Genomic DNA, 27,919 nt, shown 5'->3' with positions numbered 1-27,919 from the left:
CGTGTCCACCCAGCGCCAGCCTCGCAGAGCCCAGAGCAGCCTGGCTTCTTCCTCGATTTGAGGCTCCCAGGAAATTAAAAAAATGAAAAAACGGTGAAACAGAGTCATAAATGGGGTTAGAACTTCAATATTTACATTGTACAAATTTACACTTTCATCAACAAATATGTGGGGCGCTATAGTTGTGTGATTGAGCAGATGATCACAGGATCTGTGAAGAAGCACATTCCTTCCACATGTGAGGCTGAGTAGATGGGAACCTGGACACATGTTGGAGGCTGTGAGTGAAGCTCTGTGTTCGTCCGTCTGTCCCCGTGGCCCCGTGGTGGTGAGGGGCTTCCTTTGGAGCAGCATCAGTAGGTCCTGCGCTGGGGACCTTGCAGACTGCAAGGGCTCGGTCCTTCCCCGTGGGGCCCGCACACTCATTTACATGCACAACCGCACGTGCACATGCGCGCCCTCGGTGGGGAGGCAGGGACCCGACATTTGCAAACACGCTGGTTTTAGAGAAGGAGCCGCTGTGTGTCATCTTGTCACTTCCGAAGACACAGAGAAATGACAGAGTGCTTGGCTTTGGGGACAGCAGCTGACACTGAGGAATACCCCAGGGGCGTTTCTGCAAACTGTGGCTCGGGAATGGGCCCAGACCCCCACCCAGGGGTCCTCGGGGTGAGGCAGGTAGGGAGGAAACAGAAGCTTCTGGGGATCCTACCTCGTGCCAGGCTGTGCCTGGCCGGCTCGTCGTGTGGCTCCCGGCACCTGCAGGCCCCCCGGGTGAACGTCATCAGGTCACTGTTGTCACAGATAGGAAGTGGAGGGAATCGGCCAACGCTGAATCCTCGACTTGTCCACTCTGATAACCTCTTTAAGGTATGTTCAGAGGAGGCCGGAGGCCTTTCCCCTTCAGCTCCCAGTGCTCTCTGGACCTGCGAAGGGGGCATGAGCGCCACGGCCGCGCCAGGCAGGGCTCCGGCCCCTACGCCTGCCACTCCTCCCCCTCAGGACCTCTCCCCCCAGAAATACCGGGCCTCCGTAGGAAGAAGAGCAACAACACGAGATTCATCAGTTTTGGTGAATGCCCTTCCCCGGATAACCCACAATTCTGTCAAGTGGTTAATGGAGCTCTCACGATAGGATGAGTCTTATTTCACACCCTGGTCTTACCTACTGGAAAAACGAATTTCGTCAAGTCTCCTAAAGCACGTGGAGGGAGTCAGATCTCCTACTCTGATGGCAAAATTCATTCCATTTGACTCTTTAATCCCGTCTCTCTGCAAAACGTGGAGCTGCAGTTGCCGCGCCCGCTCGCCCTGCACTCGCTCCTCGTCCTCCCGCGGCCTCCTCTCCCGGCGCCCCCACCTCCGTCTCCCCGAAACAGCGCGGCCGAGAAGCGCAGCTGGGCTGATGGGGACCATTTGGTTGCTCGGGACAATTTTTTGGGGAAAATGACAGAGCTCGAAGCCTGCCTCTCAGCGTTCCAGTGGGGAGAGAGGCGCTCGCTGCTGGAGGCGATTCGCAGACCTGGCGTCCGTGGTCTGTGCAGCAGGAGGGAGGGACAGGGGGTGGGGGTGGGGCGCCTGGAGGACGGCGGTGCCTCACCCCTGCTGGAGCCTGGATGCTGCTCCTGCTCTCATCCCCGCTCTCCTCCCTGCCCCTCTTCCGCTCCTCAGCTCCTCCCACCTTTTCAGATCCGAATCCTGCATTTGGACCCAGCACTTTACAGTTTGCAAAGAACTTCGTTTGTTCATTGATTCATCCATCCATTCATTCATGTTGCTTGCACTGTGGTCATTGGGGCTCGCTGTGCATCATGATCCTTATCAAGTTCTGGGGTTACAGAGACCTACAAGACACAACCTCTCCCTCTGGGACCCCAGGGTTTGGCAGCAGAGATGGGGTATAATCGAATGGCCATGACTCTTATGAGAGATGTGTGCCGGGCACACGGTAGGTGCTTCTCTCAGTTAGACCGTGTTGAGAAATTTGTAACAGAAAGTCCACAACAACAGCTCAAGCAACCGAGACATGAAACAATCATGAGCAAAAAGATGTCGGGAGGGAGGTAGTTCCGGGGTCGATCAGATGCTCAGTGATGCCAAGAAACCTGGGTCTTTTCTCTTTCCTGTTTATCATCCTCTACTACGTTGGCCTTTTTCCTTATCTTGGTGCCTCAGGGTAGCAAGTCGGCTGCCACAGCTCCCAACATCGTCTCACGGGCCAGCATTCAGGTCTAGAGGAGGGAGTAGAGTGAGGCAGAAGTATTTCCCAGGAGGTCTCCCCACCAGCAGGTTTCCCCTCACACCTCCATGACCAGATCTGGGTCCCACGCCCACTCCTAAAACTGCGTCTGGAGGAGGGGGAGGCGGGCCAGGCTTGGCTTCACCCCTGGGCCGGGGAGGCCCGCCAGGTCCAAGCCTGTTGCTGCCGAGCGAACCCAGGGCTCTGCCGGGGAAGGAAGGAGGGGCGGGCCGCTGGGTGGGCGGCAGCCCGTGTCCACCGCCTTCTGGTCGGGGCCGTGACCAAGGGTCCCGGGCGGGGTGGGGTCTGGGGTGGTGGCCAAGCCCGGGCCCTGCACGGAGCCTGTGTCCTCCGTGGGCCGTGTGACCTGGTCCATGCACAGCCCCCTCCCCGTGCGGTGGGGCCAGGACGGCACCTGCCGAGGGGGCAGTTGCACAGGTGCGCAGGTCGTGGGCGCAGGCCCCGGTGTGAGGGGTGCTACCAGCTGTTGGCCGTGGCCGCCATCAGCCCCGTCTGTGAAATGGGCGCTGGGGCTCCTCAGGGACTGTCCCGGGGTGACAAGGGCAGGAGGATGACTTCACGCGGGGGAACGCTTCCTGTGTGTGCGGGCGCCCCTCACGCGTGCTCGTTCGCTTACTCCTCGCGGCCACCCTGGACGAGGCAGCTGTCTGTACCCCCATTTCACAGCTGAGAAAACGGAGGCTCAGGGGGTGACCCGGGGGTGAGGGCGAGCAGATTCCAGCCACCGTGCTCGGACCCACTGCAGGGCCCGGGTGGAGGCGGCACAGGCAGGTGCGCAGGGGTCCCTCCTGGCCCTGCTGAGCGTCCCCGGGGCCCCTGGTCCGGCTGGTGGCCGGCTCCTGATCGATCCCTGTCCCTCCGGAGCTCAGGGCCATGGAACCTGCCTGAGGCATGGGAGGACTTGCCCCTGTCCTGCTGCCCCTTCACTCCATGATAATAAACGGACAATTCCGTGTCATCGGTGATGGGGGCACATGTGATCATCAGACACGGCTGTGAGTTGGCAACGCGCATTCTGGGGGAAACAATATGCACTTATGCAGAACATAAGCATATGCTAATGATGGATAATTATGGTCCGTATTTATAGATTTACCAAAACATGTAAAACCACTTCTGACAATCATACACCTACAGGCACATCACGACTTAGTAACAGAAGCTGGGGCGGCCAGTGTGGGACAAAAGGGACAGCCCAGCCCTGCTGGGGGACCTTGTTGTCACCACTGCTGGGCCCCCAACTCAAGCCTGCACCCATGGCCACTCTGCCAGCCCTCCTGGTCCTCCTGGCTTCCCAGAAAGACAGAGCCTGTGGGGAATGGGCCTGGGAGAGACCCTGAGGGAGAGTGAGTTTCCCCTTTTCAGATGGGGAAATTGAGGCCCATTCACTCAGTCACTCTCCCACCCAACTGTGTGCTGAGTGCCTAACATGCCCCAGGCTCTGTTCTAGGTGCCAGGGACTTGGCTGCTATTTGGATGAGGACACAGAGGATGATGGTCGGTGGTGATGAGCACCTGGGGGGACACAGAGGATGATGCAGGGTGGTGATGAGCACCTGAGGGGATACAGGATGATGCTGGGTGGTGATGAGCACCTGGGGGGACACAGAGGATGATGGTCGGTGGTGATGAGCACCTGAGGGGATACAGGATGATGCTGGGTGGTGATGAGCACCTGGGGGGACACAGAAGACGATGTTGGGTGGTGATGAGCACCTGGGGGGACACGGAGGACAATGCCAGGTCGGGTAGGTTCCCCAGCTGTATCTCTAACACACCTGCCCAAGGGGCTGCGGCTTGCTCAGGTCTGGAAGCAGACTCAGGTCTCCAGGCCCAACCACTCAGAGATGCCCAAGGGCTCCTGCAGGCTGCTGAGGGAGCCCCTAGTCCGTTAGGCTATGCAGCTGCTTGGGGCCTAGACTGGCCTCCACCCCTGGCTCCACCCACCCCACCATCTCCGCCATGCCCTGTGGGCACCCCTTCCTGGGCACAATGGAGCAGGGACCAGGGGAGATAAACAGAGCCACTCTGTTCCAGGCACGTGCTGGAACTGTCCTCCGTGAGGTTGGCGGCACCCTGGCCCCACCCCTGTCACAGCCGGTGAACTGGGGCCACCGGGGTCCCAGAGCGAGGATTTCAGGGGCCCTGTCTCTGCACCTGTTCACGCATTCCACAGTGTTTACAGCCAAGCCCAGTTTGGTGTTGAGGGAGCGGCAGGGACAGATCTGGCCTTCCTGGCTGGCATGGGGCCTGCCGGGGGGATTGCTCCAAAGCCCTCGGGTGATTCCCACAGGCAGACAGAGGCCTGGAGATTTTAGAGGATTCTTTCTGGCCCTGACATTTTGTCTGTCTGTCTAGCTAGCTATCCGCCCCCCCCCACCCCCGACCATCCATCTACATCTGCATCTGCGACTCTCAGTTACAGCAGCACGTGCTCTGCACGGCTCACTCACCACAGTCAGGGCTCACCTGGTCCACGAGGGAAGCCTCCAGTCTCCTGACTTTTAGACGAGGCATGGGGTGGTCCCAGAGCTGAGTAGAGTAAGACTAGGTCCAGGCCCCTTCCCTGGGCCCCGTCACTCACCTCCTCCACCTGCCAGGGCCCGAGATGCTGCTCTGCTGCCCCCCAGGGCCCGGGGGCCAGGAGTGTCCCATCCTTACGCCTGGCTGCCTTGTTCTGTAACCCTTACTTGATGATTGGGACAACGGTCTTTTAAACTCTGCACTAATGACCTCCAATGATTTTAACATCTCATTATCTAATTTTGCTTCAGATGCTCTGATTCTAATCTTCTGTGAGTGTTGCTTTCAGCCAATCTAGGAAAAGACACTGTCTCCAGCCTACACAGCCAGTCCCCGAACCCGGGCCCTCCCGCTTCCCTTTGATTCACAACCAAACCGTCCTCAGCTGCTCCCTTCTCCGGGGCCCACTTCAGACGTTCTGAGTTTATGGCTGTCACAAAATGTTATTAGCCGTGATAATGGCAATTAGAACAATTAGGCCGGGCCATAAACCAACTCAGGATTTAGGACTGACAGTGAGTTTCTTGAGCCCAAGCGGCTGCCATCCACCTGCCGCTCTGGAGCCGCGCTGCCCTGTGTCATGGGGGCGCCTGCAGGGAGCCCCCCACCCCATCCAGGGCCAGGGTTCCTTGCCTGTTTGGGTTCCAGCCTCCACCTCCCTTCCTTCCTCTGAGCCTCCTGCTCTCTCCCCTCCCTGCGCTCAGGACAGCATCTCAGTAATTATCCCCGGGGCCTCTTGCATTCGGATTCCAAACCCCAACAGCGGAGACTCAGTCTCTGTTGATGGTCCTGAGGCCCGTCGTGGTGGAGGGAGGCAGCGTGGCCACCTGCTAACCAGCTCTGGATGACTGTGGTTTCCCGTCTAGGTCCTGCCACGGCCTCGTTGTGAGATGAAGGGCAAGTTACTTAGGCTTCCTGAGCCTCCCTCCTTTCACCCTGTAAAATGGGCACAGTTACACCGGCTACATCCGGTTGTTGTAAGGATTTAGCAAAGTAGCGGGAGGCCGACGCCTCGGCTCATGTGACCCCTGCAGGCAGCCCCCGGGGGACGCTCTGGGCAAACCCAGGGGCTCTGTGTCCCAGACCCTCATCCGTAACACGGGGACCGTGACAGTCCGGTGTGCAGGCCGCGCGGGCACCCCGTGACTCCCGTGGGTTAGATGTCTGGGGCCGGGGAGCCCTCGATGCACACTCACGGGCCTTGTACCGCGATCAGCGCGTTACTCAGCGGGCAGGGCCGCGCCCGCGCTCTTTGGGCACCAAGCCCCGCACAGGCCCGGCCGCGAAGGCTGGCGCTCAGCAGAGCAAGAGCTGGGACTTGGGAGCCGACTGCCGGGCTCGGGCTCAGCTCCACCGCTTCTGAGCTGGGCGGCCTTGGATGAGTTTCTAAGCCTCTCTGAGCTTCTGCATCTTCATCTGTAAAATGGGGGGAGCGATGGGGCCTCCTTTGTAGGATTGTCGAAGTGACAAAGTAGGTGAGTGCCCTCGAGTGCTCACACAGTGCCCGGCACTGGGCATCAGCTCTTAGGGCTCCAGGCCCCGAGGGAGCGCGGGCGCCGCGGCCCCTACAGACGCCCCTTTCGGCCACCGCTGCGCTGACCGCTGGGGAACCCAGGCCACCGGCCCCGATGACACGTTCGGGAACAGACCGTAAGCGGCCGTGCTGCATCGTGTGGGGCTGTGGGGCGGACAATTAGAGGACGGGAGGACCTATAATAAAGGGCTCATGGCGGGGAGGGGACAGAGCGTGGCGCAGGAGCCCAGGTGGGGAGAGGTGCCCGCAGCCCGGGGCAGGACTGGCCTCCGCCCTGTTCTCCTTAATGGCAATGAGTTTTCTTTTAATATAAGTGATGCATATTTATCATAAAACCCTTGGAATGTGAAAAACATATATAAAGCACTGGCGTCTCACCAGCAAAGATACTAGCTAGTGCCTTTCTTTATTTTCAATTTAGATTAGCGCATATTTTTCTACTTGATTTCCCGTTGGTGTGACCGTGTTCTGATCACCTACCATTCGCTTCACTGGTGAGGGAGGCGGTGTCCGTCCTGGACAGAATGGAAGGGCTAACCCCATAACACCTGTCACCGGACAGATGCGACTGACCCGGGTTTCCTGCTCATATACACTTGCAGCCTGGGGGAGGAGGATGCTGCTTGCCGTGCAGGGCCACACCACGCTCGCACGGGGAGCGGAGGGGACCAGCTCGGGCTGGGGAGGCTTTGCAGGAATAAGAGGGTGCTATGCCCCCCTGGTTCCCGTAGGAGAATGTAATTGGTCTGTGTGACTGGTTCCTCACTGGCCGGTCCCTGGAACCCCTTAGGCGAGGGCCTGGTGGACACGGGAAGTAGCGGGGTGGGAGGCATATCTGATCTCTGTCAGGCCTTTGAGGTCCTGTGAGGTTCAGAGCTGTCAAGGCAACATAGGAAATTTTAGGGCTTACAATACAGATGGTCAGGGTGAGCTGGTGTGTGATGTGATGACCTCCTCCCACTCCTGAAGGAATAAGTAATTTCTCTTTTTAAAAAATATTTATTTATTTGTTTGTTTGTTTGGTAGGGGAAGGGGCAGAAGGAGAGACAGCCCTCAAACAGACTTCCCGCTGAGTGTGGAGCCTGATGCAGGGCTCGATCTCATGACCCCGAGATCATGACCTGAGCCCAAATCAGGAGCCAGCTGTTCGACTGACTGAGCCACTCAGGTGCCCCAACAAAAGGATTTCTCACTCCTGTTACAGGTCCATGGGGTCAGCGGGGAGGGCTCTGCTCACCCAGATACCCGGGCCCCAGGCTGATGGGGCGCCACTGTCCTGGGGGGTCAGCATGTCCCCACGGGCTTCTCAGTCACACTGACAGGGAAGAAGAGACCGGAGAACCCTGCTCTGACCCTTAGGTGCTCCCCCGGAGGCTCACTGCCCCCCTCCATTCAAGCCGAGACCATGCAGGTGATGGGGAGGTGAGGCTCTCCTGCGGGGGCGCCCAGAAGGACCCCTGGGTCTCAGTGAACCCCAGCCTCCCTTCTGCATGCTGTGCTCTTCTCCTGACACTCGGTCCGACCAGTTTTCCATCTCATCATCTATTCTTTTTTAAAAATTAATGAATTTAATATTTCATCACGATAAGTGCCCTCCTGAAGCCCCACCACCTATTTAACCCACCTCCCCCCACCCCCCGCTCTGGTAACCATCGGTTCTCTATGGTTAAGAGCCTGTTTCTTGGTTTGTCTTCTCTCTTTCTCTTTTTTTTTTTCTTCCCCTTGCTGATTTGTTTTATTTCTTAACTCCTGCATATGAGTAAAATCATGTAGTATGTGTCTTTCTCTGACTGACTTATTTTACTCAGCATTATCCTTTCTAGCTCCATCCACATCTTTGCAAATGGCAACTGGGGACTGCAGCACCCAGTGCTTCTCCGTTACATCCGGGCCAGGCCCCGTCCCTGCTCCCCTGCACCTCGCGGGGACTCCTTGCTCTTCCACTCTCATCCCATCAGCCACCCATTCTCCACACGTCGCAAGAAGAAGAGCTAAGAGCATAACTCAGTGCTGCGTCCTGTGGCGTCCTGTGGCGTCCTGTGGCATCCTGTGGCATCCTGGGTCCTTAAAGCCACCTGCAGTCTGGCTCCACCTACCTCTGTATCCGCACCACCTGTCACCTTCCCTCCATTCAAGGTGTTCCAGTCACACAGGCCTTTCTCCTGCCACCTGAGCCTCTGGGCCTTTGCACATGTTGCTCCCTCTGCCTGGAGCATCCTCTAGGACATCTCACCTGGCTGACTCCTCCTTGGCTGTCATGTCTCTGCACAGAAGTGTCGCTTCCTCCCTCACCACGTTGTAGCTGATTATTACACCCTGGGATCTAGCTCTGTACCTGGTACCTGACAGGTGTGTCACCATACGGACCCAGCCTGTCCAGGGCCCTGAGAGGGGGGAGGAGCCTGTGGGCCGGAGAAGGGAATGATGAGGACAGGGGATGTGGGTCCGCGTGTGCCCAGGGATGCCAACAGGTCTCCCTGCCCTGCTCCCTGCTCGCAGCTGCCTGGACAATCAGGATGGAGCCAGAAGCCCCAGCCCTCCGTGAACAAGGCCTGGCACACACAATTGTGAATAATGAGGTCATAAGCCCTCCTAACCTAGCAGGGCCACTGGACCACCAAGAACGTCCCTCACAGGTACTCTGTTGACTGTGGTGGGGGTCACTCTGACCTCAGGCAGAAAGTTGATACTCATAACACATAACGTCCATTGAGAACATAGTATGTTCCAGATGCTGAGCCGAGTATTTTAAATTCTCAGTGCCTCATTTATTCACCCTGAATATCGTTCATGTATTCTCCTTCTTTCTTCCACTTGTTGGACATTTACCAAACCCTATGGTAGCCAAGATGCTATAGCGGAAAGCAAACCAGTATTTACTGAGTCACCGTCATCTCAACTTATCCCTACAATGATCCTTTCTTACAGTCAGGGAAATGGGGCTCATGGTTCAGGCTGAGGTCACACAGCATCTGTTCCAGGTCTTGTGGTCACCCAGTGAGGGACTATCAGACGGTGACATCTCTCATCCATCTCTGTCCCCCACATGCAGGGCTCCCACTCTGCTCAGGGAACAGTAGTATTGCCCACTGTGTGACGGGTACTGCACATCTGCCCCCGTGATGACCTTTAGCACATAGTAAGCGCGCAAGGCAAGACCTGGTCCTGGAGACAGATTCAGATCCTCGAGGCTCGGGATTTGCCCGTTGCACCAGCAAGCCTGTGGCTGAACCAGGACTCAAACCCGGGCCTGGCCCATCACCTTTGCTAGCCCTAGACACAGGGATGTGTGATTTCAAGAAAGGCAGGAGGGCTGTATCTACAAGGTGAGTAGGGAAGCTGAGACATCTGGCTGCAGAAGGAGACATGAGACAGAAGGCAGAGAAGCGAAGATGAACCCCGAAACAGAGAGGGACAGACACGGCTGCCAGGCCCCTGCTCCAGGCCCGGGTCAGACCCGAGTTCCCTACGGTCCCAAGGAGCCCCTGGAGCTCGTCCCCTCCCCTATTATTCTTTGCTTAAACTGGATGAGAGTTTTCTTGTTATTTACAGGGAACCCTGACTCAATGCCAAAGAAACCTGTTTACTTTTAAAATCTGCATTTAGGGAAAAAAAGCTCATTTCTAACAATGCGCGTGTCTCAGAGAGCCCTCATAAATAACAGAAAAATAAGTTTTTGCGAACCTTTATAGAAATAAAACCTGCAATCTGGGCACATACTTGTTTAACAAGTGATAATTAACCGCTGACAATGTAATTTCAGCATGTTGTTCATTAAAAGGTAATCAAAGACGGCCGTTCCTGCTGAGTCCAGTCTCCCTCGTGCAGCTCAGCCCCTCTGCCCACAGCTGCCGGGCGGGCCTGGAGGGCCCCTGCTCCCTGCCAGGTGGGACCTGGACCTCAGACCACGACATTGCTATTCCATTCTCTGGGCTTGCTGGGCCCCACAGACTCCCGGGAAAGCCCCAGGAGACGGCTCAGCCAGCTCCTCTCTCACTAAGGGATCATCTTCTTCTCCAGGTGTCCCAGCCCCAGATGTGCCTGGAACCCCAGCAGGGACGCCGCTCGGACCGCAGCTTCAGGGAGGGAGGGGGCACTCCTGTGTCCGCAGCCCCTGCCAGGCCTCGGTCCCGGGGGCACCCAGCCCATGCTCCATTTGACAGGGAGAAAACTGAGGCTCAGAAAGGCAGAGTCAGGGATGTCTGGGTGGCTTGGCAGTTGGATGTCTGCCTTTGGCTCAGGACGTGATCCCGTGGTCCCGGGGTTGAGTCCCACATCGGGCTCCCTACAGGGAGCCTGCTTCATCCTCTGCCTATGTCTCTGCCTCTCTCTGTGTGTCTCTCATAAATAAATAAATAAATAAATAAATAAATAAATAAATAAATAAATAAATTACTTTTAAAAAAAAAGGCGGAGTCACTTGCTGAAGGCCACACGGCTTGTGAGCGACCAGAATATGTGAACTCTGACCTGCCTGACTCCCGGGTCCCTGCCGCCCCCACCCCACCCCCAAGTCCCTTTCTCTGGTGAACCCTGACCCTTCTGTGTTTTTGTCTCCTCATCTGTAAATTGAGGGTAATCCTAGTCCTTAACTTATGAGGCCGTGTGAGGAGGAAATAAACTGATATAAATATATCACACACATACATATATTTACACACATGGCTCTTAGAATACTGCCTGGCTCTTAACATATGTTAACTGTAATGAATATTAATTATTACTGTTAATAATCATATAAAAATCATATCAACAAAATATTGATGCTATTATCAGTCCCTTATTATATAAATAATTAATACTAAGCATAGCATCAGCTTCATAGGGATATACTATGTTAACTTCTTTCCTCCAACCACAGGCCATTGGCTCTGCCCCTTTCATCATTTCTGTATCCATGTGGGACTCTGTCCAGAGCTCTAGCATTCATTTATGAGGGAAACTGAAAGAAACCATGATGCTGAGTGTAGGGGAGGAATTGTTTCCCTGGTCTTGAAGGTCCGAGTCCTCTGAGGACAGACATGCTCGTTTTCTGCCAGCTGTCATCATTAAGGCCCACTTCTCTGACCCATGCTTGGCCATGCCAACCATGACCTGTTGGGACATTTCTATCCCCTAGGTCTTCCTCACTATCCCTCAGAGTTTATACTGCTTCCGTGCTCCCTCATCACACCAGCTACACAGAACCACTCCGTTCTGCTCACAGAACATTCCATGCCCTTTCACATCTCTGACTTTTGCAAATACTGGCTCCCTTGCTTGGAGAACTTTTCCCTACATTTCCTGCCTGAGGAAAGGTGACGCACTGAGGTCCACCTTGAGCCCTGGTCTGTCTGCCCTGGCTGAACACAGGGCAGAGGCTCTGGATCCAACTCCTAAGGCAGCACCATGTGCCCCACTCGGCATGAGGCCTGTGTAATCTGTGTTCAGAGAACACTCAAGGTGGACTTTATTGTTTCTATTTTCCAGCTAAGGCTCAGGGAAGAGAATTGACTTGCTCAAAGTTACATATCTAGAAAGCGCCAGAGCCCAGGTAGAGACCCATGTCTGGCCAACCCTAAATCCTGGGTTATTGATACAGCCCCAGGCTACCTCCTTTCTACTTTTGGACCATATGTATCCAGAATGTTCTTCCCCTAAAAGCAGCAGAGTATGGTGCCTGTGAGTTGGCACTCACATTTGTCATTGATCTGGGACCCAGGTGTAAATGTTCACAGCTTGGCCACGGGCCTACTCAAAAACATGCTTGTGGACACTTAAACACTCCCAAAGACGTTAGTGAGCATATCCACTGAACTCCAAATCTGTGTCCTCATCCTCATCCTGGCCCCATGTACCAAGACTGGGGCCATATATCCATAGATCCATAGATCCATATATCCAGCTGCCCCATGGGATCCTCAGACTTGGTGAGCCCAGATGGGCCTGGGGTGGGTGGGGCAGGAGACAGACACAACTTAGAGACTGGGTTCTGACTCCTGCTTCTGAAAACCTTTTCCCTACAAACTCTAGAAATATTTGCTCAAATATAGAGAAAAGGACAAGGATATCCCCAGGCAGTGGAGAAGAAATGATAATCTGGGTGGCAAGTACCACGCTGGGGGTGGGAGTGAGACTGCGAATTTCGGTGACCCTAGGGCTTTATCCTCACAGGGATAAATAAGGTCCTGTGCCCATGGGCACCTACAAGTTGCATATTTGGTCCTTATACAGAGCTGGGGGTTTTGAAGTCTTACATCTTCAGTGAAAGAGTGTATTAGAAACATATATTCTATTGGGAGAAAGTAGGAGATTGCAGGGAATCCTGTCTGTCTCTGGACTCTGAGTGGAACTAGACCAAAAAAGAGTTATCTTTGGAATTTGTAAACACAGGCCAGGACCTTCCATGGGCTTACAGTTTTAACTTACCTCATAAGTTTGATTTCTGAACAGAGGTATGAAGGCACTAATCCATAATTAGACCCAAGTGGATGGTTCTTCTGGAGCATCTGAAGAATCCAATCCAGATTAGCTCAGTAGGGCCACCTCCTCTGCTCAGGCTATACCAGATTCCCACAGAGAAGGCCTTAATGAAGAGGACCTTGAAAACCAAAATTACAAAAGAAATGAAGAATGGATATCTTAAGCAAGAGGTAACAGACAAACAAGAAGAGAGGGTAATTTAAAAAATGCCAATTAATAGAATGATTCTAGGGGAAATCTAATACAAGTATGCTTAAAATAAAGACATGAAAGGAAAAATCTAAATCATAAGAATGGTGGGGGGAGGGATGAGCAGATGGAGCACAGAGGGTTTTTAGGGCAATGAAAATACTGATATGCTGTTAGAGTAGTAGATACATGTTGTTATACATTTGTCCAAACCCACAGAATGTAAAACACCAAGACTGAATCCTAATGTAGACTATGGACTTTGGGCGATTGTTATTTGTCAACATAGATTAATCAATTATAACAAATGTACCTCTATGGTAAGTGATGTTGTTAATAGGAGAAGCTATGCATGTGTGTGTGTGTGTGTGTGTGGGGGGTGTTATATAGGAAATATCTGCAACTTCCTCTTAATTTTGCTGTGAACCTAAATTACTTTAGAAAAGGAAATCCTTTTAAAAATCATCACAATAGGACCAGATATTGTAAAAAAAAAAAAAAAAAAAAGCAGGTATGTTGGAAAATAAAATATTTTAAATTGAAGTACATAATTTTTTGAAGATTTTATTTATTTATTTGAGAGAGAGAGAGAGAGAACAGAGTGAGAATGAGCATGAGTGGGAGTGGGAGGGTCAGAGAGAGAGAGAGAAGCAGGCTCTCCGCTGAGCAGGGAGCCCAACATGGGGCTTGATCCTAGGACCCTGGGGTCATGACTTGAGCTAAAGGCATACTTAACTAACTGAGACACCCAGGCACCTACAAGTGTATAATTTTTGAAATAAAAATATAATAAATGAATAAAATAGCAGATTAGGCAAAGATAGGAAGAGAATAAGTGAATAGGAACGTAGACAAAAGGAAACCTTCCATAATACAGATCAAAAAAGCAAACTGGTATAAAATATGAAAATGATATCAAGACACATTAGATTAGATTTGAATAAGATAGTCCATCAAACATGAAATAGGGGTTCTAGAATATAAGAAAAGAAGGCATGAAAGGGGAAATGATCAAATTGATAAGGAACCAGAATTTTTGAGAATTTTGAAAGATGATTTTCAGATTCAGGAAGTCCTATGAATCCTAAGAAGCCTTTTAAAAATCTATATTTATGGAGAGACCTAGCTTTACTTCTAGATTTTCCTATGCCTGTATCTGTATCAATGGAAATCGATGAACTACAACTCCAAACATAATATTGAGAAGGAAAAAATAGACACAAATGAGAGCATATTGCATAATTCTATTTATAAAAAGTTCTAAAACAGGCAAAACTAATCCATAGTGTTAGCACTGGTTAAAATTGGTGGAGTGGTAGTGTATGAAAGGGAGTAGGAAGGACTTTTGAATATACATTAGAAATAGTTCACTTTAGAAAAAATAAAAGGCAACCAAGGAAAGGATGGATCAGCTAAAGAAAGACAGATTGACAGCAGACCATTCCACAGCAACAGTTGAGACCAGGAAACAGTGGAACAATATTTTTTGGTTCCAAGAGGAATAATTGCTAAAGTAGAATTCTAGTTCTAGCTAGGCCATCACTCAAAATTGAGGGAGAGAACAAAGATATCTTTAGATAAAAACTGAGTTTCCTACTCACCAGATCTCACTGAAAGAATGAATAATGGATCATGTCAGAGAGAAGGATGTTGAACCTAAGGGTTACAAAGGCTTAGCATGAAGGCAGGAAAAGCAAGTCTAGCGCTCACTGACTAAGTGAAATGAGAGGAGAACCAACAATAACACTGAGAACTCGGTTAGGGCAAGTAGAAAAAGACAATGGAATTGACACTAGAGGAAACCAGCCTCCAGGCTAGTGGAGGCATTTGAAGGGGCAGGGTCGTTCAGGGGGAGAGAGAGCTGCTGAGTAGTTTTAGGCTGTGTTAAGTCTAGATGAGAACACCTCTTTCATTTTAAGTCAGCTAACAAACAGAGAGGAGAGGGGTGCTTCCAAAACAATAGAAGCAGAAAGGTAATGGAGGATATTTGATCACTGTTATGGGCAGGAGAAAATGAGTCAAGAAGAGAGCAAAGAGAGAAGCAAAGGAGAAAACCAGGATGGACAGAAAACACAAGGTGAAAGAATCCCAGCTCTGCTATTTGTCATCTTGTGACTTTAGCAAATGACTCCCCCTTGGTCTTAGTTTCCTCATCTATAAACTGGGGCCAATGGCACAGTTTGTTAAAGGGTTCTAGAAGCACATTCCATGGAGGGGCTTTGGGAGGACTAGTCCAGTGAGCACCATAGGAGAGGGAGCCACTGTCAGTATTGCCACAGTTCGCTGTGCCAGGCATCATCTAGGCTCCCAGAACAGTCCCTGAGGCAGGTACCACTGCCATCATCACTTTACAGTTGAGGAAACAGGCATGGCAGGGAGAACCATCCCGAGATCACAATGCTGGGGAATGGCCAAGGACACAAACTCAGGTCCTCTGCCCCTGAAATCCCTGGTTGGCTGTGACTTTGCATAGCTGACCTCACCTTTCTGTGCCTTCATTTCCTGATCTGTGTATGGTGGGTGCACAGGGAGGTCATGAGACTGGCAGAGATGGAGCACATGAGCTCTCAGCATCTTTCCCAGCACACGGTGACCACTCTATGGATTCTGAGTCATATAGACAAGGAGCCCAAGAGCTGACATGACCTCATCGATCTGTGCCAACTTGTAGGCATCAGGCTCTGGGCTAGAATGGAGCTCTGGGCAGGAGCATTTGTCTGCCTGTTTCACTGATCAGGCCTGGGGAATGAATGAATGAATGAATGAATGAATGAATGAATGAATGAAGTATTCTCAGGTCCTACTCTGTGCATCCATTATTCCCATGAGAATGCTCCTCATGCCTAGGAGCTTCCCCAGCAGAAAGCAGATCCGAGAAGCTATGTGGCAGCAGACACAGGCAAGCCTTCTGTCAGGACAAAGAAGGCCACCTGACACCAGCCCTATTCTTCCCCTTCCCACTTATCACTGCCTGACATATTTTATAACTTCATCCTGTATGATCTATATTCCCCCGTACACCTCCAGCTCCATGGGAGCAGGGACTTTGTTCATTGCTGGGTCTCATGATTGGTGCTCAGTGACATCTGTTGTGCTGTTAAGCTCTGCTCTGGGCTCAGAGCACTGCTATGATATCACTGCTCTGAGCCTCAGTTTCCCCATATGCACAGCAAGGAGATGACATCCCCTTGCATCACTGCAGGGATGCAATGGGACTGCTCGTCTGGTCCTTGGTGCAGGGTGACAGGTGGAGGAGCAAGGGACCGCCCTCGCCTCTTTGCAGCCAGGGACCTTGTGTAAGGAATGGATTTTATGAGCATTGCAGGGCGAGCGTCTTCTTTTTTCTTTTCTTCTGTGGTGATAAAGCTTTCTGCAGTGGAGCTTTATTTTGTCAGAAGAATAAGAGATTATCAAAGTGGCTCAAGCAGCCTATTGAGGAAATTTCCACAGGGACAGAGGCTAGAAGCGTCTCTCCTAAGACAATCTCTGCTTTATCTTTGCTCTTCACTTGGTCGATCGCAGCAGCAACATGTTTGGAATGTTTGCCCCGCGTTTTCCCCATGTTCTTTCGCCCACACCTGTGAGAGCCGCCTCCCGCTCCAGAAATGAGGACTCAGAGGTGTGGGGGGGAAGTGCGATCTGCCCGCGGACGTGGCTGAGCTTGGACTCAAACCCCAGTCTATCTGACACTGACGTCCCTGGTTCTTTGCTCCTTCAACACCCAGAACCCCCCAGTTGTGTCGTCATCCACACCTACCTGGCAGGAGTCAGTGTGTCTTGTAATAGGGACATTTAAATACTCATGTTTAATTGTGTAGAAAGAAGCTGGATCTCATTTCATAGGAGCCACTACTGCCTCCTTTGATTTTTAGAACTTCCTCTGTCTCTAAGAGCACTTCTTGATGAGCAAGGACAATTTGAAGAGTGTAGCAAGTATAAGAGGATCCCTGGCTGCCTATCCAGCCACCTGTGTCCTTCGGGGTGTGCTTGACTGCCTTGGTACAGTGAGCAGGGTCCCCTTGATCCAGTTCCTGGCGAACCTGCTAGGGCTGCCCTGAGAGCCTGGACTTACTTGGGGAGAGCAGAGGGCACAGGGGAATCTGAGCAGGGATGGTCCTGCTGGGTGGAGCTGAGTCCGGGGACTGTCTGGGATGGTCACTGGGTCTCTGTACCCAACACCATTGACTGAGATAGGAAGTAGATAGGTCTTGGGACTGGTGGCAGGTCCTATAGGTGATGGACCCCAAGCTAAGTCATGGTCACGTGATTCCCTGGGCGCACCAGGGATCACTTCCAGGTTCCTGACCCCAAGCACAAGAGTGTTCAGCTTGGCTACACAGAACTGTGTACTCACTCCTCTGCTCCTTGAGGCTTCTGGGATGGAGTCCACACTGCATGGGGCTCAGGCTCTTTGGGATCCCTTCCCACTGCCCTCTTTGGCAACCCTTCACTCCCCTCCCACCCCTATCACTGCTAATTAGGGGAGGGGGTTGGCTGTCACTCAAATGGTCAGACACAGACAAGTGCATCACACTGGGGAGCCAGGGGTGGGACCAACTCTGACCCTGACCTGGGTCTCCAGTGAGACCAGATGAAGGATTTCATCTCCGAGGCCCCAGGGAGGGTGGGAATTTGGAGAAGCATTCTTCTCCTCATGGGGGAGGTGACCAAGGCCCAGAGGAGAGAATGACTTGTTTGACATCCTGGACCCGGTTTCTCCTAAACCTGAGCTCTGTCACAGCATCACCTGGCCTCGGGGTCTCACAGGACCATCACAGCGACAGTACCAGCTTCTTTCCTCATCCTCAGGCCACTCAGCAAACTTTCCTATCCTGACATTAATTATACTTCTCGGAGGTTAATTTGCAAGGAGACAGTAAAAATGTGTTATTCAAATGGCAATTATTAAAGTCATGCTGGGGGTTTGCTCCATAATAGGTAATTATCTGTGACCTAATTGTGAAGGCAATGTAGTGGTTCCCACTTAGCTCCTTCCACCGAAGCCAGAGTTAATCCCAGGGAGTGGCCCACCCCGTGGCGTCACTGACACTTGCTCAGTAATAATTTTATTAAATCCAAAGTGAAGTCACCTTAGGAACCTTCTCTGAGGAGAACATGCTGGAGGTGCAAGCCCCTGGCCGCAGATGTCTGAGTGGACACACTTTCCTCAGTGTGGGGAGCTTTCTGCTCAATGAATCACTTCCTCTCACAGGCAGCCGGCACGCATCGAAGCATGCATCCCCTTACGCATGTATGCAATCATTCATCTGCTTGCTGTTTCTTGTATGTTCACATCCATCATTCCTTCCCTCATGCTTCAGGGGTATTTTTCAGACATGCATTGTTTCTTTTTTTGAAGTCTTCAAATATTCAGTCACGTGCTATTTAATTCCTTGCTTCACCCTGCGGTTCCCTCATCTCAACTTCTGCCATGTCCTCTCGTTCACTGCTTCTTTCTTCCCCTGCTCACCCAAGTGCTCAGCTCCTCGTGGTCATGGGGTCTTCCTTTCTCACCCTCCCCGTGTCGGCCCCTTCTGGCCCTCACTCATCCCTGAGTGCTCAGCTATGCTCACGTTCCTCACATTTCCTTCCTTCACCTGCTTAGTAGTTCATGTCTTTCCTAATTCATTCATTCATCTAGGTACATCATTTGACAACACAAGCTTCTCTGTGAGTGTGCTCATATGTTGGCTGGTCTGTCTGGTGTGCTTCCTGCCACCCCCACCCCACCAGCCTATCCTGGGCACCGCAGTAAAAAGGGCCCTGTTTCTCCCTTTCTTTTTTTTCTTTAAGATTTTATTTATTTATTCATGAGAGACACAGACAGAGAGGCAGAGACATAGGCTGAGGGAGAAGCAGGCTCCCAGCAGGGAGCCTGATGTGGGACTTGATCTCAGGACCCTGGGATCATGCCCTGAGCCAAAGGCAGATGCTCAACCACTGAGCCACCCAGATGCCCAGGGCCCTGTTTCTCTATGAGCACACTTCTCATCATGGTGTAATAATGTCAAACACACATGGAGGGAAGTACACACATGGTGAGTGGAGCTTAGAGAGTTCTCAGTAGCTGAACATGCCATGGCACCCACACCCCCCCAATGCCCCTGTGCCCATCCCAATGGCTCAAGCATTGTCTGAGTGTGGGTCCCCTGGTGGCAGTACCTAGGACAAGGGTTCTTTACCTGTGGTCCAGGCAAGAAGTTAACACTTGAGGGCAGCACGACTGTGTTATCAGTTCTGTGACCAAGGGTGGGGGCTCAAGACCAGATCCGATGAGGAACCAGAAGGCGGCATTAGGCACACAGGGCACAGAGCTACCTACCAGAACAACCAGAGATGGGTATTTTATAGGAGCTGTCTCATCATTGCTTGAGGGATCTTCTCAAAGCAGGAGCATCAACACCCAGACAGTTATGTCCTGCCATATAAGGCATTGGAGCAGGATTTGGTGGCCGGAGAAAACCACTCGGCCAAGCGCAAGGGCAGGTGGTTGGGGCCTGGTCTCAGGCTGAAGTGGTCAGGGCAGGTCTTTAAACTGGCACGTTGGGCAGCCCGGGTGGCTCAGCGGTTTAGCGCCGCCTTTAGCTCAGGGCCTGATCCTGGAGATCTGGGATCGAGTCCCATGTCGGGCTTCCTGCATGGAGCCTGCTTCTCCCTCTGCCTGTGTCTCTGCCTCTCTCTCTCTGCGTATGTGTCTCTCATGAATAAATAAATAAAATCTTGAAAAAAAAAATAAACTGGCACGTTCCTCAGGCTCATCCTTCCCACCCTCCTCCACTTCCGGGTCATTTACTATCCTCCATCCGGGCCTCGCCTGGACTCACTGTCCTGCTCCGCCCAGATGGATGGATCAACCAGCCCAAAGGCTGCATTTTATATATTGGGGAGACTGAGGCCAGAGAGGGGAAGTGACAGATTTGCAGATCACCGGCTGGCTGTGCGACAGTCTAACCCCCACTTGGGGTCCACCTCCTCCCTGAATTCTCTGCCAGAAACATTCAGGGAGAACAAAGCAGAGAAACAGGGAGCCGCTGCCTTTGAAAAGTGGAGACTGATCTGCCCTGGGGGCTCTCTGCTTTTTAGAACCCCTGCCCTGCAAACAACACACACACACACACACACACACACACACACACACACACCCCAGCCACATTTGCTGAACCGCAGGGGCTGCCAGTCTCACTTCAAAAGAAAAGCATGTGATCGCTCACCCGTGTGAATCTAGCATGCTATTGATGTAATTATATCCAGTTAAAATCCCATCTGGAGAATAGATTACAGGAGAAAGGGTTTGACCCCGGGAGAATGCAATCACCACGCAGGTACTTTGATGCCTAAACTTACTTCATTTAAATCGAGAAAGAGGACACAGCCTTTAAAGGTTACCCTCCCTCTTCACAATGGGCTGGGTACGGGTCACGCGAGCACTTGCTGACCGTGTGAAAGGTCAGGGTTTGCCACTTGTCTAATCTGGCCCTCTCGTCTCTCTCCATTGCTACCAAGATCTTCCACAAAGGACTTACCTCCTGCACAAGGGGTGCCCCCTGCACAAAGGACTCCTTCCCTTGCACGACTTATCCGCAAATTTTCCTTGCAGCCTGGGAGTCTTTTTCCTCTCCGTGGAGAGACTGGACACGGTTACTGGGCCAAGAGACACAAGGCTGGGCAGCCGAGAGATTCCATTTCAGATAATCTGCTCCATCCTTGTGCCACTAGTAATAGCTACCAGCTCCCGAGCTCCTGTTCTGGGCGCTGAGCCTGGTGCTTCCCACAAACATTCGCTGCAGCCCCGCAAGGGGGAGGCTCCTTTATGTGTCCACCGTTGACTGTCTCCTCTCTGGATCATGGTCAAGCTGACCCAGTGGTCTCTCTGGTTCCATGGCTCTGCCTGCCTGTAAATCCCACCCTACCCCTGCCTCTGGACTCATGAAACCTGGCTAGTCTTGCTCTCAGAGTGAAGATGGCCACTGAGCAAGCAGGATTGGTGCAGAGGATGCTGAGGTGCCCCCCCCCCAACCCCCTATTCTCTTATTTAGGAGTGGGGGCAGATAGTGAATTGTCATGAAGGAGGAAAGTGGTTCCTGACTGGCATCTCACGGCTGGCTGTGGCTCCGAGTCATGGGGAGAGGGATGTGGGAATGTCCACTGGCCAAGCCATCAAAGGAAATTGGCCTTTGGGTTGTCTTTGGCCCGAGGACCGGGAGTCATGAATGATGGCTCACCCATCAGATGTATCTGGCACATCAAGCACCTTCTCTCTCTAGAGATCATGTGATCACTTGAATAAATAGGAGCCATCTGTTGATCATCTACTGCACTCATTTGACAAATATCTACCGAGTGCCTACTAAGTGCTGGGCACAGTGAGCCCCATGAAGCTGGCAGTGAGAGACAAGCCAGATGGACCCCCAGCTCTGTCCGCTGTGGTTGGCATCTTGGTCACCACGTGAGAGCTCCCCTTTCAGGCGCTGGCCACTCCTGCTGCACCATCAGCCCCCCACAGCCATTTTCTACTGGTCTTCCATCTTTTCTTGTCCTTGGGGTTGGGGATGGGGTGGGTGAGGGAAACCAATGGCCCATGGAGGACAAATCACAGAACCAAGTGGGGGATCTTCCCCCTAGGAAATGAGCAGTTCTATGCAAATTAATTTAAGCTCAGCCCGTAACTAAAGAAGAAAAAAGAGCTGGTTAGATTCATTTTCTTAGTCAGCTTGTTCAAGTCTAGGATTAATCTACTCATCAGCTTAGCTCATCAGGAGCAAACATGCTTCTTCAGGAGTTTTCTAACTGAAAATAATGCCTCATTAAGTTAAACATATTAACCTGAGAACAGAGTTGATGTCAGACAGACTAATGAACGTCATTACAGGGAATGCGCTGTAGTCGGCAGAGGGACGGACCAGCCACTGGCAACTGTGTGCAGATGTGCTCAGCTGTTGTCTGTTGGGTGGTGGATGGTGGATGTGGAATCCCGGAGGGAGGGACACAGGAGAGGAGATAGCCAGGAGCTGCGGGGAGGCGTGCCCCAGAAGCAGTGCCCCCCATGAAATCCAGCATCTTTGTAGGTGGTGAAGGGTGCATGGCCAAGGGAGGCATCATGTGTGACATGACTCATTGCTGGGTCTGAGGGGAGGGACACTGGGTTTAGCCTCTCATACAGGCCAGAGAGGGGCACCTGGGTGTCTCACTGGTTGAGCATCTGTCTTCTGCTCAGGGTGTGATCCTGGATACCCGGGATTGAGTCCTGCACTGGGCCCCCCGCAGGGAGCCTGCTTCTCCCTCTGCCTATGTCTCTGCCTCTCTCTGTGTCTCTCATGAATAAATAAATAAAATCCTTAAATTTTTTTTAAATGAATAAATAAAACAGGCCAGAGGGCAGGAGGGTTGGAGTTCGGGCATCAGAACACCAGGGTCTAGTGCCTGGCGTCCTCCACATCCCAGTGGAGAGGTTCTGTTCCAGCCCATTTTACGAAGCAGAGTGTGGTGCTAGGCACTTCCACATGTGTTATATTCAGGCAACCCTCGCAGAGACTCCCAGGGAGATGGGTATTTTGGGCCTGGGATTACAGATGGGGACATTGAGGCTCAGAACAGCGAAGGAGCTTGCCCAAGGTGACCAGTGTGTGGGCGGGAGAGCTGAGGCTGTGACCTAAGCTGCCTGATCCTGGTGGAGGTTTCCTCTCCCAGCCCCATGGCCTCGCCCTCCTGGTGGGCTCTCTTTAAAGCCCTCCTGACTCCATCCTTGGAGACTCTGTGATTTCTTAATTACATCTGTGGAGAGAAGCGCTGTTTCCGCAATCACACCAGGACCGGGGGCTGTGAGGCAAATCACAGGGCTTAGGAGCCAGGTAGATCTAGATTTACATATGTCCCAGGAATATACCAGCCATGAGCTCTGGGTCAAATGAGCACTCTGAATGGAAGTTTCCAACACACAGTGGGCACTCAGAACACGGGCCCTCTGTTGTGAGTCGGCTCCAGGCACACCCGATTGGATTTGGTCATTGGTGAGTCTGGGCAGGTGGAAAGCAGAGGCACAGAGTTGCCCTTCCTGCAGAGATGGTCCAGTCCTGAAGGTGGGGATGGAGAAGAGTGGGAAGGGTCTGGAGACAGAGGTGGAAGCACTGGGACTGGCCCAGAGAAAATCTGGGAGACAGCATGGAAGTGGTGCCTGGGCCAGAAGAAAGAGTTCTGTATGAAGGGCCAGTTCCGTTGGAGGCTCCATCCAAGGTCAGGTAAGAGGGGAAAACATAGAAATCCGTATTTACCACATCACCATCTCCTAGCTGACCCTCTGGCGTCTTCTTCTCCATTGATGTATAAGGGGATGGACAGATGCTAGGCCTATGCTTGAGCCATTGTGTTGAAGATCTCATTTGATTCAAAAAAACAAAACCCTCCCCGAGAGGTGGTTAGTATCAGTACCAGGTGTCAGGTGAAGACACAGGCCCAGAGACGTTGACTCGCCAGGGTGACGCAGCACAGAAGAGACGGCTTTTCTACCCAGGGCTTCTTTACCCCAAGGACCATGATTGCCCCACCCGCCGTGGGGCTGCCCACATTCCTGCTACATGCAGACGTCTGGAAAATGCCTGCTACTGAGTCCTCTCCCTTCCTGACTTGGCTCCGAGGCAGGAGGGGTCTCACGTGAACACTTCCCAACCTCACCTCCGGGGAGGCAGGCCCCACCACTGCATGGCAGCGCAAGCCCGAGGGACCCGACTCAGAGCTGCTGTTCCTGCCTTGCGGAGGGGGCCCCGCTGCTCACCGGGGGCTGAGAGCTCCCCTCACTGTGAGCACCTGCTCCTTCAGAAGGTGGGCTCCGAGCATTCTGGCTAAGCCTCATGGCTGCAAACTTCAGGTGTCGAATGGTGCGATGTCGGGTTTAATTTCACCGCAGTCATTTCTGCAGTTATGTTTAGCACCGTTCTCCTCCATAAGCTCTTTCTTGGAGAAGTGCATTCAGCTCCGTCAGAAAATATAAAAGGATGGGGATCCCTGGGTGGCTCAGCGGTTTAGCGCCTGCCTTCGACCCAGGGCGTGATCCTGGAGTCCCGGGATCGAGTCCTGCGTCTGGCTCCCTGCTTGGAACCTGCTTCTCCCTCTTTCTGTGTCTCTGACTCTCTCTCTCTCTCTCTCTCTCTGTGTCTCTCATGAATGAATAAATAAAATCTTTAAAAGAAAAAAAAGAAAATGTGAAAGGAGATGAAAAAGTCAAGCTTGATCAGGGGAGCTGATCATCATGAAGGATGCGTGATAAGTGACTCCGAACAGTAATGGGGCTGTGGAACCGGGACACGGACATCCCCGTGTAGACAAGAGCTGTCTTCCAACACAGGAAGCCCTGCCTCGCACAAGGGGGAGTAGATGTCCTCTTGTGGCCTGACGGACTGTCCTCTGGTCAAAGCTGTCTTGTGACGGAGATGAAATGGGCTACCTTGTGGGTGGTGAGCTTGCCGTCCTTGGGGGGGTATGCAAGCAGGAGTTGGATGACTACTTGTTGGGAAGCATAATAGGAGGACAGTCTAGGTTGGAGACACATCACAGCTTTTGTGGGGTGGCATTTTGGGTCTCTTCACTTACCACTGCCCCTGCTCATGTGAGGATACCAGCTGTTCAAACTTCAGGGGCTGTGGGAACAGGATCCTGTTCTCCGACATTCGTGGGGTTTGAGGAACAGAGACACTTCGGCGGGGGGATGACCCATGAGGGGCCCCTCTGTCCCCCCACGGGGCTGATTTGCTCTGAGTCTTCCTTAATCAACTTCTTCTGACTCAGGAAGGAAGCTTAATTTCAGCCTCTGGAAAAAACTGAAGTGTTAAGAAACACGAACCCCCCATGTGAGTCCCCCCCAGGGCTCCGGGCAGGGCACCAGCCAGCATTCACATCTCCTCCCTCAGCCCAGGCCCCTCCCTGAGCCGTTGGCTACTGCTCACTTGTTAATAGAATAATTACCACGGGCTCTAGGTGTTTTCTTGGAATTGATCTGCCTGTGAAAAGTATGCTTTGGAGACATGAAATATCCACCAGGAGCCTTAAACGAATTACACTTTATCAAGAGGGGAAAACAGTGTGCTTGAAACCCGCACTACAGGGAAACGGGGGCCAGGGGGGCTTCCCGGCCGGGAGGTGAGGAAGGGCCTGTGTGTGGCTGTTCCCAGGGGGGCCTGACGTCCTGGGTCACTTTCTGTGTCCTGTGAGGCCGCATTTCCTGCTCCTGTGCCCACGGGCTCTGCCCCCACAGGGAGAGGGGTGTCGGAGTCACTCCCCTCCCCTCTGGGGGTGCCGGCTTCGCCTGGAGAAGGGAGAAGGGAGGTGGGGTCCTGGCCTCTCCTAAGTCCCCTCAATTCCCATCTGCTGGGGAATGAACCCTGGAGACCCTGGGCAAAGGGGTGCAGGGACCCCGATCCTCAGGAATGTGGTCCTCTGGAGACATCTCACCTGAGATGGGAGACTTGAGATCAGCACCCCGGCCCTGCCCCCACAAAGGCCCCAGTGGGGCTCTGTGCACTTAGATGCTCAGGCAGCAGGTGTCGCTGAGGGCCAGCCTGGGCCGGCTCGGTGCCGGGGCTGGAGGTTCGGGCAGGACGAGCCCCGGCACCCACCCTCGCTCTGCACGCAGTGGGGGCACGTCAGCCTCTGTCTCCTGTCACCTCTGTCCCCTCACCCTGCTCAGGTCCCCTTAGCCTGTGTCACCACCTGACTCTAGATACAGCCGTGTCTGTTACTGTCCGTCACCCCATTAAATGTCAGCTCCCCCCCCCCCAGAGCTGCGTCCCCGTACCTGGAACGGCCCCTGGCAGGTGGTAGGTGCCCCGTTCGGTGAACGTCCTTGGACGTGCGCGAAAGGAGGGGACGGGAGGCACGGGAAGCCACCGGTGTCCCTGTGGGTGAAGGGGAGCACTCCGGCAGACACGGGCAGGGCCCCCAGGGCCTGGGCAACAGTCGCTGAGAGCGTCCAGGGTATGGGGCCTCCAGAGCTCAGGACCAGCAAACTCCACCCTCCCTGACCAACGTCACCGCGGCCCCTGCCAGGGACAAACGTGCCCTTGCACGGCGGCCAGGTCACTTGGGTCTGCACGGCCACCGCCAGCCTCAGCCCCAGCCCACCCCGCGGGTGGAGAGAGGTCTCAGCTGGGGCTTCTGGGCGACACCTTGGTCACTGGCCCTCTGCTCTCTGCCCAGCGTGGGCCTTGGCCTTTGGGGCTGGCTGGCCCGGTTGGTAGGCTCGGGAGGTCTGTGCCCTTTGACAAGGCAGCCGGGTAGGATGCCAACGCTCGGCCTGGCTGTCCCTGCCTCTCCTGGGGAGTTCAGAGGAGCCGAGGGCTTTGAGGCAGCCTGAGACACCTGCTAAGGAGATTAACTGCCGTGGCCAGAATCACAGTGCGGGATCCCAGCGGGCACCTAATGGAACACAGATGAGTTCCAAGCTCGGGTCGGCTGCAATCTCAGGAGGCTGTCACCAACTATAGGGACAGAGTTCGCTCAGCTGCAGAAGCCTTGGGTTGGGATCAATGAGAAAAAGCAGAGCTGGGAAGTGACAGTGAGCCACTCCACAGTCCAGGCTAGGACCCTCGAGAGCAGGCCAGGTCCTGCCAGGGCTCCCTAGATCCAGGAGGCAGCAGGCTGGGGCCAGGGCCCAGGTTTCGTCACCAGCTCGGCCTCTACAGCCACCAAGACCTGGTTTGATCCCCACTCCTACCTGCAGGACCCTGGGCACATGACTTGAGGTCTCTGAGACCTAGTCTTCTCGTTTGCACCCTGGCTCCTGGGTGCCAAGTTCGTTTTCCCTGTGGGAGGACAGGAAGTGAGGAAGCTCATGCTCTCCCAACACGGGCTCATCCCCGTCACCTTCCAGGAGAGTTGCCTGTGGGAAGCCCTCATGCCTGACTTTTCCTGGGTGTGGAGGACCCCTCAGCCCTGGACTGGGAGTTGGGAGGCCCTGTGTTGGCGTGTGGCTTTGGGATGGCATGCCCTCTCCGCCTGTTCTTCCCAAGGCATCTGTGAAGGGAAAGGAGCCTTACTGGAGGCATGAGGAGACTCTCTATCTAGACCTAGGTGGGTGGGGGGACTTGGAGGTGATACAGCACCCCCCCCCACCGGTTTTAAAGCATTGGAAACACGCAACACACTCCCCATGTCCTGGTGGTCCCAGGCCTCAGGGGTGACTAAGGGGTGGAGTGTATCTGTCCTGTGTGGGTCCCGGTCCCCACTGGAACCCAGTGAGGGGAGGACAGAGGAGCAAGAAGGCAGGTGGGAGGGTTTCACACATTTATTGTCATCCCATGACTTGCTGGGTGCCAGGAAAAGAGCTGCAAAAGATCTGTGTCTATGTCCTTGCCAAGCGTACAGATAATTGAACTGATTTCTCTAGCTTTTCGAGGGAAGAGCTAAGTGCCAGAGAGGGTTGAGTCTCATTGCCATTTCATGACGGAGTGGGGTCCGGGGAGGCTGGGCACCTGGAGTCTCACCTCTAGTGAGGGGCAGCTCGAGATGCAGAGCAAAGCAGACCCCTGAGTCTGCACACAACCTGCTACCAGGTATGTGGGGGCCCAGAGCCCTGGGCACAAGGGACAGAAGTGGAGGGTGTTTAGTGCAGGGGCTGCAGGGGGGCCTCCATTTGCATTCCAGGCAGGCATCATACCTTCAACGATCAGAGGCAAGCCTTTTGTGTTCATCTCCTGGATTCTCTCCTTGAAGGTAATAATTAAAGCAGACATTCGAGTAGTAGCTCTGGCCTCTCAGGAGAGGAGGCAGGGAGTGTGGTGTAGACCTGGGAGGGCCTGGCTGTCAGGACTGGTCATGCTCAAGAATGGAGGCTCCCCTATTGCCAGGCCACCTCTCTTAGGGAGAAGGGACCTCAGACTCCTCTCTGCACTTTCCCGGAGGAGGGCTGGGGGTGGGGGGAGCAGAGGAGGGAGCCATAGAGGAGGAGTCAGGAAGGGATCCCCC

General features: G+C 53.3%; 1 long non-coding RNA gene across 1 annotated transcript; it reads right to left on the bottom strand.

Moving 5' to 3' along the window:
- Window positions 1-121: 121 nt before the first annotated feature.
- On the bottom strand, window positions 122-20,875 carry LOC140633046 (uncharacterized). Its single transcript, XR_012030690.1, has 3 exons — window positions 20,491-20,875; window positions 12,725-12,896; window positions 122-2,230 (listed from the first exon to the last, which is right to left on the bottom strand). It is a non-coding gene; the product is annotated as an uncharacterized lncRNA (long non-coding RNA).
- Between the last annotated feature and the right edge of the window lie 7,044 nt (window positions 20,876-27,919).

This window comes from Canis lupus, chromosome 5, assembly GCF_048164855.1.
Source record: "Canis lupus baileyi chromosome 5, mCanLup2.hap1, whole genome shotgun sequence".
Taxonomy (NCBI): Eukaryota; Metazoa; Chordata; class Mammalia; order Carnivora; family Canidae; genus Canis; species Canis lupus.
Note: the sequence above shows the minus strand (reverse complement) of the source record. Positions and strands in the feature narration are given on the sequence as shown.